Here is a 12,021-nt window from a genome sequence, read left to right as displayed (position 1 = left end):
ATGTAACTGTTTTATGCGAGATAAATATCAAATTTATCCGTGTTGGCGTTTTAAGTGCGGGCGTGCCAGTATACGAGTGTATACGAATTAAAACAAAATAAAATAAAGCACACAAAATTATGCGGAGAAACTTGTAGTCTTTATTGCTGAAGATATACAAATCTCATTTTACATGCTCTTGGTATAGCATCTGACATATAAAAGACAATTGCGTAATTCTCGACTCCTAGAACCTCGAAGGAATCTCTATATAATTACATTCATAGCATATCTATGAAAGACCTCCGATTAAGCTGCCTCAAACGGTCATCATCATTATCAAACTCCTGGCTTCTGTCTCCAAGGCAAAAAAAATATGCAAACGCTCTGAGCAAAACAATAATCTCGCAATGCTAAAAATTTATGGATTCATGCACCAAATCAAACAAGGGATATAGATCAAGTCTCAAAGAGAAAATAGAGTGGATCGTTCGGCCTCGTCGGTCACGAACATGATGTATCCTGGCCTCGTCGGCCAGGAAGTGTATGTAAGTTCCGGCCTCGTCGGTCGCGGAAGAAAGTGTATTGAGCATGGACTTGAAGATGAACCCTCATTTGATTGAGAAACATGGTTCTGCAGAATTTTGTCAATGGCGTCTTGTTTATTCCAGAGTAGGTAGCCATGTCTTTATTAATATTGGATTATCTCATGATGAGAAACCATCTTTTGTATATCACGTGACCCCCTTGCTACCTCTGAATATATGAATATGTATGCTGAACGATGATGTTGACTTTTTTTGTACAGCTATATTGCTTTCCCTTGTAACTCCATACCATGAAATGTTTACGGCGACGATTGAGGCGTCAGGTAGAGCCACGAAACATCATAACCTTCCCTTTTCCTTTTACTGATCAAACCATAAACATCCGTGGCGACGACTTGATCGCCATGTAGAGCCACGGGATGCCATCAAACTGTTTTTCTGTAGATCGGGTGATAGAACGTCCGCGGCGACGATTAGATCGTCATGTAGAGCCGCGGATGCCGCCGAATTCTTTCTATAGTTCAAACAAGGAAACACCCGCGACGACGATTAGATCGCCATGTAGAGCCGCGGGACACCGCCGATTTTTGTTGTAGATCAAACGATGAGATATCCACGGCGACGACTAGATCGTCATGTAGAGCCGCGGGACACCGCCAATTTTTGTTGTAGATCAAACGATGAGACATCCACGGTGACGATTAGATCGCCATGTAGAGCCGCGAGATGCCACAAAAAGAAGTGAACAAAGAGAAGAAAAATAAATAAAAGAGATAAATGATCATATGCAACCTTCATATGATTTACTCACCATATGGCTGTGCCATCGACGCCGGCCACGGAGGAAAACGCCAGACGAGAAATGAAGATGTGTGTATGTGTGAGTGCTGGGATGGAGATGATACGAAGTGTGTGTGTGTGTGTTGAATGGTGGTGAGATGAGCGTGTAAATGGTGCGTGCGTTGTGAGTGAGCTGAACCCCCTTTGCAGTCACTAGAGCAGCCCTTTTATAGCATCGTCTCCACCGGCGAATAGATAAAAAGATAAGTACGAGAGATTAGCATCGTCGCCGCTGCCGTTAGTACTTAGTAACAAACCATATCTTATCTCTAGTCTCTCGGTGTTGTTGAACCGAGAAAACAACAAACTCTTGGCCAATACTTATCTCTTCGTGGATCTAGTCAAGTCCAATTGATTTAGCTTTTTTTTATCTCCAGCCGCTACACACCTTGCTTTGTACCAGTTTAAATATATACGCGTCCAACTAGCCGGTGGCATCGTACAAGATTTCGTTCACGTTATACGCACCGGACGTTATTGCTGGGATAGCTGCTGATCAGTGGGTCCGTGCATGCACATGTGGTTCATTCTATTGGCAAACTGGCTGATCCAATAAACGATTTGACCCATACAAGTGAATATGCGTCAACGTGACTAGACCAGATAATTATTAAATATATATATTTGCCTCGCATGATGAGAGAAAAAAAATGGAATCAAACAGTAACCAAGGTAACAATCGAGTGAGTTAGAGACGAGAGCTGAATGTGTATACATAGACGAAGAACAGTCTTATGCCGAAAGAGCTAGTGGTTCTGTTGCTGTACTGAACTTGCAATCATACAAAAATAATGGGACCACTGATTTATCATATGGCTGAAAAAATCATTTCCAGTCAACCCGCTCTCCACAACCGGCCTACCCCGTCCTTCGCCAACCGTTGCCAACATCACCTAGCTGCCCCATGGTGCCAAATCTTCATCTCCGTCGAGCCGTCACCACTCCCACCATCCCTCTACCTCACTTCCCTACATCTACACGCATACCCACAACATCAACCGTTGAACTCGTCTTCTTGGCTCATTCCTTCCTCGCCTCCATGAGTGATGTCGAGGGCGGCCATATCGTCTGTGTTTCTGGCTCAGGCACCTCAGCTTGAGATTCTGCAGAATGCTTGATCTGGACTCCACGCTCAAGATCGATGTGCCGTGCTCTGAGCTCCAGGAGATCGAGTTCATCGGCCTTTTGTGCATGCGGATCGAGCTCGTTTCTGTCCCGAAGCTTAGGCAAGTAGTGTGCTATCGTTGGCACTTGGAGAACCCTCCGGTGTGCTTCGGCTACGTTCCTGAGCTTCGAGGTGTAATTCTCTCTTCTAAAGCCAAGGCATGGCAAGAGCCATTCGCGCTGAGTGAGTGCCTCTCAAGGAGTGCCAGGAACCTGTCGACACTGACTCTGTGTTTTGAGGGCCAAATGGTAAACTTAATTTCTGCTCACCACTTAAATATGTATCTTCTGCATCTGCATATTATAATTCATCTTCTCTACCAACTTAAGCTCTGCATTTATGTTCTTGCTGCAGATTTGGATTCAGCCAGAACACCCGAAGCAGCTCACTCCTATATTCAGAAACCTGACCACTGTGTTTCTTCTCGGTATCTTCAGTGAGTGTGATCTGAGCTGGACACTGTTTATCCTTGAAGCTGCACCTGCCCTACAGGATTTTGCAGTAAGTGTTACTTAACCTTCTTTCTAATTTAGTGCACACCTTAGCATGCATGACTCATTCTACATTCTTACGATGATATGTTTTTCGGATATTCAGCAGTAAAACGTACCAACAAGTTGATCTAATTTCCAACCACTCACGAACATATCACAAATACTAAAAGTAGTGCATTCAAGCCGCATTGTAATTTTGCAGCGAGACACTGTCCACGCAAGGCAAAAAAACTGTTGGGTCGTATCTCATGTTAAAGTTCTCCAAAATTTGGTCATATGTTTTTTTTTCGGAAAGAGGAGAGCCCTGGCCTGTGCATAGAGTGATGCACATGGCCGTCTTAATTAAAATTCTTTATTACAAAGTATCTTAGTTAAAATAAATACGAGGAATATGGTTGTAGTTACAATCCCCAGAAGCATATTCATGTGTTGTACTTGGGATTTAATAAATGCAAATTCCTGGAAAACTGTTTAGGGGCCTAAACTTATATTTGATTGCAATTTTTGTCACCTTGTCCTTCATTGGTTGGTGGCAGTTTAATTAAAATGTGTTATTCACTTTCTATATCATTGCTTGAAGTTATCTCGACATTCATGTATCAAGACGCCCGAGGACAGTGCCGAGAAGACCAACATGGTGTGGGAGCCATCCAAGGATTTGAAGCACCTGAACTTGAAGATGCTTGTGATCATCGGGTGCGAGGATGAAGACAAAGTGACAAACTTTATAAGGCTTATCATGGAACGAGCTGTGGGGTTGTTGAAAATCCAGCTGTGTGGTGAAAACCGTTGCATGTACTGCAATTGCACCAACCTTGAAAGATCCAAGGCGGAAAAAGCTAGCAGGCGTCGGATTAAGGAGCAACTCACACATGGAACATCCTCATCCGTGGAGATAATTATCTGTTGACGGATATGGTCAGGGAATGCTAGTGGTCTCGTAATGCTCGCAGGCTTGCAGCAGCTAGAGCAATGACTGCAAGAGGCGCAGTGTAATTCTAATTTCTTGTTATTGGTAACCTGAGCAATTCTAATTTCTGGTAATTAGTAGCCTGGGAATACTTGATCGCACTGTGGCTAACTAAAAATGTGTGTACTTGAATCTGGATGCATGTTTTTCTCTTTCAGTTTACCAAGTAATTCCGTACCTACTATATGCTGATTATTTTCCCTGTCTTGTTTTGGGGAACTTTGCTTCCTGAAGTTGTCTAGTCAACACCAACATTAGACTGAAGCAATGGAACAGAGGTTGAATGTAGAGAAAAATATCTGTGCACCTTTTTGCTATCTGTTGAGAAATTCCCTACTAATTGAGGCGTTCGGAGGCACCTTTTTGTTTGGATTCTTGAGGCGTTCTCTGTTTGGATCTAACTGACATAGAAGGTTGCAAACTAAATAACTAATTGAGTTCAGCTCTTTTCACTTTGGTCACCAGAAATGACAGTAGTCTACAGTTTAATTATATTCCATCATATTTGTTACATGGTCTACCAATGTCGATGATAAACTTCAGAGGATAACCCAGCTCAAAAAACAGCAGAGGTACTTTAGTCTTCTGCATTAGCCGCCCTCAGAAAGTGTTCAAAGGTAGCATTCCCCATATACTTCTGCACCGGAAGTTGCCGATCGACCTCCCTTATTATGTTGTATCTATACTGAAGAGCTTGTTGCCTCAAGGAGCCAACTTCCGCACAAACCGGTATCCCGCACAAGGTTGAACTTGCACTATAGATTTGCAATGTTTCAGCAGATGTGAATGTCTCCTTCAGCAGCAGAATTCAATCTTCTTCCATTTTTCAAAGAATTCAAACATGGCGCAGCTGCACACGGATTCAAAATAGCCTCCCTGGTTTGAACTAGAAGAATCACGCTCCAATTACGCATCATTCTACATATCTGTAGAGGCTACACTCCTGAAGTCTTTCTTTTCTATATCTGTAGTTCCAAATAAGAAGTGCACACATATAAGTATCCGTCAGGTCGGAGTATAAGAACACGATCTGCATAGTGTTTCACAAAAGACATGAAGTGTATGGAATAATTATTCAGTAGGTGAGGAAGGCACTTCAGCATCCTTGTTCCTAGTTTTGCACAGTAGCACATATGTTTTGAGAAATAACCTAAGGAAGATTAGACGCGGTAACCAAACATAAATACAGAAACCTTCAGAGCATGGGAAATCAGCAATTTGCTATCACCTGAGAATCACCAAACAGATCCTCCGTCTTTAAGAGAACAGAGTAGGAAAGTCATGTACAATATCTAACAGAACAAACCTTCCAAGATGGTAAAAAATTAAACATGCAAATATCAACGCAAGAACTATATTCTTTAGACAAAAAACTGTAAAGTCAAAAGACTAACAAGACCAGCCATAGTAACAGAGCTCTGTTTTATTTCCTCACAAAATGGCGAAGATCCAGTCCATTAGCTGAAGAGTGGAAGGATGAACAACAAAGACAAACAGGACCAGCCATTGTAACACAAAAAACAGCATGAAGAAACAACAATGAAGCCCTAAAGGAGTACAATACAAACACTCTCTGATTGCAGTTCATACATTGGATACCCTTACATAATGATTTCAGACAAGAAACAGAGTCATAAAGCAACAATTAGAACTGAGCTGAAGAGGAAGAAAACAGAACAAAAAGGAGGAATACAGGAAGCATGCACGGTATCAATACTACACACAATCTTCTGGTGTTGGTGTTGGGTCTGGTGTTGGTGTTTGCAGGTCTGGAGTTGGCATGTGATCTGGGGTTGGCATTAGAATGCCTGCGTTGGGATCATGTGGTTGGTATCTGTTCTGGTATTGGGATCATGTGGTCACGCTTTAGAATGCCTGCGTGCGTGAGGAGAGCCCAGATATGAGTAAGGAATTCCCCTCCTTGCGCAAGCCGCTCCATGTGCTCTGCGGCTTTGTCCGATGGCGCAATGTAGATGATGGTCTCAGCCCAGAATTCTGCCATCACCTTCCAGCGGAGGTCAACATCTTTCGCCTCCAGATCCCTCCCTAGCTTCAATCCTTTGATGAGGATGCTATCTTCAATGTTGTTGGTGGCGGAATCCTGGGCGATGCTAGTATGGCCGTTGTTGCTACCGCTGCTGGAGTCGTGTATGATGTTATCCGTGTTGCTGCTGCCGCTGGAGTCGCTGATGATGTTATCCGTGCTGCCGCTGCCGCCGCCGCCGGAGTCATGGATGATGTTGTCTGTGTTGTTGCTGACTGGAGGAATTTGGATTATGGTAGCATGGTTCTCAGGGCCTTCAGAATCATGGACGACAGTTTGATCCTGGTTACTCCTGATAGTTTCAGAATTCTGGATGACCCTGAGCAATATATCCTTAGTAGGAATGTCACCACCCAGTGCACTCTGTACTTTCTTTAGCACGTCATGGACTATGAATAGTGTGTCTGTAGAGTTCTCGGCGAGTAATTCTGGAACGAAGTACATTAAGTAAGCACAATACTTGGACAAAGTTGTGGCAACTTGTTGTGCACCCGTGTGATGAAGCCCCTCCTCTGCACCATTGAAAGATGCAATATTGCAGTACTCAGTTGCGATGTGCCAAATAAGCATCACTTTTATCTGGCTATCATTTTCCAGTGTAGAGGAGAAATCACCAAGGACACCATTCCGCTCCAATGATGCTCTTCCATTAGTTAGAGGACCACCACCGGTGCCATATGTGCGCAAGCAGGAAATTATATGGCTCTTGACCAAATCAGGAACCACCACGAAAGTCTTCATTGAGAATATCATTGAAGAAACAAGTTTCAAACAGTTCCATACAGCCAATAATGAAAGCACTGGTAAAAATGTGTCTCCACCAACATGACCCGAAAAGAACCAATTGAGAAGCAAGTTGCCTCCAATTAGAGATGACTGGCCCATCTTATTTTGCCAATATCCAAAAACACTAATCCTCCTGCCAAGAAAATTGTCAAACTTAAACCTTCTAAGAAAGCGAATGATGGACGGAACGAATTTGCTTGCACGCCCTCTGGTATAGCTGCAAGCGAGCGAAACAGCGGCCCAATCCGATTTCAGATAGACTATAGCCTGCAAAGCTTCAAATACGAGGAGAGCTCCCACAATCACGACTGTAATAATAACATCAACCCGTCTTGTGCCAACTTCGATTATAGGGTCAAGTGTGTTGACAATGGGGGGATATACAATCAGAAATACTCCGGCGATAGGTGTGCAAATCAGTATGAGAACAATCAGCACAAGGAATTGATCCTGTGTGGAAAAGAGATTTGCATGTTTTGTGAAGAAGAAGTCATAGAGGAAGCCCAATTCTACCTCGATGACATGAAATGCTCTTGAGTAATGGTTGACTTGGTCCACTTGTGGCAACAAACCCTCAAGTGCAAACTCGAGCGTCTTGGGTAGTCTGGCTTCAGCACAATCCATCTCAAAGTAGCGGCGACACAGTAAGTGAGACAGAGCAAACGAGAGGCATAAATCTCTCATGCTTTCATCATCAAATGCCATGCCCCATATTGCCTGTATGGTGATGGCACCATCCTCTTCATGTATGCCGTTTGGTCCCAAAAAAGGATGCCAGACAAAGTATTTGCAGCCGTTCATCGTGAAAGTCTCCTCTTGCACCTGAACCTGAACCTGAACCTGAGCCATCATGTAGTCGGCTACTAATTTGCTGGGAATAGAATTTGTGACCCTCCAACAAGAAAATACTCTTAATACATTGGCATTAAACAGCACGGCCGACAGCAGGGCTGCGGCAATTGGCTGTAAAGAATGTGACGTAGCACTAGCAGGACGAAGCAGCCGGAATATAACGGACAGATACACCAAATACTGAAGGATCTCAAAGAGGTACCGCTTCCACCGCTTGTTGTCTTCGATATTATAAGCCACGAAGGCATTGGCACAGCCGGCTGCCCAGAAGAGGATCAGAGCCCAAACAGGATACAACATGTTCTTCACGGGTGAGGTCACCATCTGACCAAGGGTGTAGGTGATGAGAGGGAAGGAGACCGTGTAAGCTACCCAGAGAGTACCTTGCACGAACCAATGGCTCGACCGCCGGCGCCAAGGACCGAGGATGAGTTGCAGGAACAGCATCGCGGCTGCCACAGCCACGAAAGCTTCATTGCGGATGACTATCTGCCGGGGATTCTCTAGGTAGGGGGACAAGGCCTCCAGCGCCCTCGTCCTGTTCATCGCAACTTGGTGACCATCCATAGTGATGAACTGACAAGTGACGACTACCTAGCTAACTCTTTATCGTGGATCTTCGTTTGGTCCAGAACTCATGTAAGCCGGCCTTGGGTGTGGTTATTACCTAGTACGTTCAAAGGAGGCATACATATAATAAGTGGCAACAACCGAAACATGCAGTGATGGATTACAGCTAGCTAATCAAACTAATTTTAAAAGGTTAGTAGTGCTTGAGGTATATAATTAACCAACATGAAGGCACTGCTTTTTGATTGATCACTTTAGGCCCATTACACAATAAAAATTGAACCGGAAGCATGCTGAGAGCAAGGAATGATGGGTGCCATTGCCCAGGTAGGAAGAGCTTTTGCGGAAGCGCCAACGAGGAACTCAGCTACCGCGAGACCGTTCAGACAAGCCCAACAGACGGTCTTAGTTTGATGTGTCGGGTGCGCTCCATCGACCATCGGTCGCGAAATACCTGCTCTCATCATATTATAATTGACATTGGTTGCAATAAATCATCTGTTGGTGCGTCCCTTTGTGCACTTTGAGATTTAGTATGAGTTGTTCTAAACTATACAGTTAACAGACTCAAAAACAGTCCAGCACACAAGCCACTACTGATGTCTTGGCTAGGAGTGGTGACTGCGTGCATAATAAACATTACTACTACTAATTTTCTGAATGGAAGGGTGGAGTTCAGAGCTGTTCAAAGGTATCATCAATTCCATGTACGGCTTCTGTATATATCCGTTTGATTAGGCCACTAAAGGCACAGAGCAACAAGAAGCCTGCAGCATCTGCTGCGAATTAGTGTCTGTATACGCAAAATAAATGAAAGTATATAGTTTTACCAGCTGAACATCATGAGGATACAGGTAGAGTACCTTCTCATCCTGTAAAAGTATAACGGCAAGGTGATATTCCAGTTTTCCTGCCTTAGATTTGCAGGCTTCGAGGAAATGTGAATGTCTCCTTCAGGAGTAGGATGATGTACTCCCTCTATAAAGGTCTTATATTTCTTTACAGAGGGAGTACATGGTATTAAGAACCATGGTAGGAGAGAGTTTATCATGAACAATGCATGAACTCACTAACTAGGTGTTTGGTTTGGAAGCACATTGCATTGCATCTGACGGATGAATGTGTATTTACTGGCTTTGTTTGTTTCAGCTATATGTGCTGGCACTTTGTTACATTCCGGTGTGGTACAGACCATCTAAAAACAACAGGCCATACATGACACATTTGGTATTATCTGTTTAGATCACTAAAATAGCAATCGAAATGCTCTTATATTCCTTTGCAGAGGGAGTAATTAACATCTGAATTTACAGCTGCACATTGTGTACTAGTACAAGTGGAATAGTTTTGAACAGTAGCCACGGTGGCGCTCCCTACGAATCGTTTTCGCACACATTTTTGGCTTTTAAATGGTTTTTTTGGGGGTTTCAGCATTTTGGTTTTCCACGGGTCTTTCTTAGCTTTTCGACAAAAAATTTTTTTTGAAAAAAATTGCGCGAAAAAACGTGTTTTTTTGTTTCCGTGGGAGGCACGAATGTGCCTCCAAAAAACAGAAAAAGAACACGCTTTCTCTTGTTTCCGCGAGAGGCACGGTTGTGTCTCACGGAAACAAAAAAAACTTATTTTTCTTTTTTTTCCTTCCGCGAGAGACATGGTTTTCTTCTGCGAGAGGCACGGCCGTGCCTCCCGAAAACGAAAAAAACGTGTTTTTCCCTTCCACGAGAGGAACGGATTTGTTTTCGTAAGAGGCACAACCGTGCCTCTCGGAAACAAAAAAAACTTTCTACTAACCATAACAAAAGCATTTAGTATTTTATTTCAAGGCCGGCCCTATTCAGATTTTCGGACAGAAGTTTTTGAGAAATTAGCTATATGTTGAAGACTAGAGGGCAGGCCTGACGCAGTGGTGAAGTCCTCCCCACTTGTGCCAAGTGGTCATGGGTTCGAACCAGTCTCTCAGCATTGCACTCCGCAGAGGTAAGACTAGGTTCCTATAATCCCTCTTCAGACCCCATCTTGTGTGGGAATTTCTGTGCATTGGTCTGCCCTAGCTATATATGGAAGACTAGATGAGGTATCCGACATAGATATAGAGATCTCCAAAGCAAGGAGAAGCAACAATATTACAAAAAAATTCACCATACATTAAGAAAAATTTCTGCCTTTTTTACAAAAATGTTCAATGGTATTTTGGAACATGTTCCGTGTGTAATTTGAAAAATGTTCACCGTATATTACAAAAAATGTTCACCTATATATTATACAATGTTCCGTGTGTTTATTGATCCTCTCGTTTTTAGTGGGCATCGTGCATCTAGAAAAGGTTTGCAAAATTGCAGTGTCATTTTTCCAATGAGAGAAATTGTAGTGGCATTTTTTTGAATCGCCAAAGTTGCAGTGGCATATATCAAATTACCCCGTCTGATTAGGATCGGGATAGAAAAGCAGCAGTAGAGAAGAGCACAATCTGTGTAGTATTTGAAAAATGACAGAGTGAATTGTATCAAAGCACAGGAGTTGCTAGTTCTATAGCACAGAAATTTTGAGAAACTATACAAGGAAGGCTCACTACTAGGATAACTGCGTACGCCGACGGCCTAATCTATGCCGACGGCCCCCATCGGCATAGATGGATGTATCCCGACGGCCTGACCTCCGTCGGCATAGATGGATGTATCCCGACGGCCCAGGTCAGGCCGTCGGCATACATCCACCTATTCCGACAGGGGCCATCGACACAGATCGGCCGCCGGCATCACCACAAATATGCCTACGGCAATCGTCGGCATTGAGGCGATCGTCGGCATATGTGTGGACCCGGCTACCCGGGCAGCGACAGCCGTTTGACGGCGTGAAGCCTACGTCGATGGGGACTAACGATGGCCGTCGGCATAGCTATGCCGACGTCATCGATCTGCATGCTCTGCCACGTCAACGATCTGACACGCTCACCGGTCCGTGGGGTGGCATATCTATGCCGAGGCCTTGCCGTCGGCATAAGTCTGGCCGATGGATGGTGCCATGTCATCGATCTGCGCCATACGCCACGTCATCGATCCATGGCTCTACCATTCCGTGGTCGCAGCTATGCCGACGGCATAGCCGTAGGCATAGATTTATACTATTTTTAATATTTTATTTACTTTCTCTTTTTTCCTTTTTATTTTTTTCCAAAGAATTAGATTAACTTAAATATGTCTTATGAACAAAAAACATATCTCGATTATATACTAGGTGTTGCGGTGGGCCATCGTACGCTTGTGGAAGCGTGATGGCAGGCGCAGGCACTCGACACGCGGCTCCGGGGTGTGCCCCCCCCCTCACGGGAGTCACTGCCGCCGTGTCCCAGAGGGGGAAAATAATGGCCACGTTGGCATGAAACGGAGGGAATCTTGCGGTGGGCTGGGCCGGGACGTTGTTCGGGGGTGTAGCTATGAGCTGGGCTATGACAACCGGGTGAAAAGGTCCACCGGTCAAACCCCGTCCGGCGAAAGTCAAAGGGCTAGATCCGGCGGTCGTCTGTGTCAGGGTTAGACGGGATGGGGTACCTGGGGGGTAGCAATGCCGCCAGGTGTTGCGGTGGGCCCTCGTACGCTTGAGGAAGCGTGGTGGCATGCGCAGGCACCCGACACACGGCTCCGGGGTGTCCCTCCCTCACGGGCGTCGCTGCCGCCGTGTCCTGGAGGGGGGAAACGGCCACGTCGGCATGACACGGAGGCAATATTGCGGCAGGTTGGGACGGAGCGGTGTTCAGGAGTGTAGCTATGGGCTAG

The 12,021-nt window shown here is 44.7% G+C and overlaps 1 long non-coding RNA gene across 1 annotated transcript; it reads left to right on the top strand.

Annotated features, from left to right (window-relative positions):
- Positions 1 to 2,891: 2,891 nt before the first annotated feature.
- Positions 2,892 to 4,153, top strand: LOC123042793 (uncharacterized). The gene is made up of 2 exons (XR_006418899.1): positions 2,892 to 3,033; positions 3,607 to 4,153. It is a non-coding gene; the product is annotated as an uncharacterized lncRNA (long non-coding RNA).
- Positions 4,154 to 12,021: the final 7,868 nt, after the last annotated feature.

Source organism: Triticum aestivum, chromosome 2B (assembly GCF_018294505.1).
Source record: "Triticum aestivum cultivar Chinese Spring chromosome 2B, IWGSC CS RefSeq v2.1, whole genome shotgun sequence".
In the NCBI taxonomy this organism is placed as follows: domain Eukaryota; kingdom Viridiplantae; phylum Streptophyta; class Magnoliopsida; order Poales; family Poaceae; genus Triticum; species Triticum aestivum.
The sequence above is the reverse complement of the archived record's forward strand: the minus strand, read 5'-3'. Positions and strand labels throughout refer to the sequence as shown.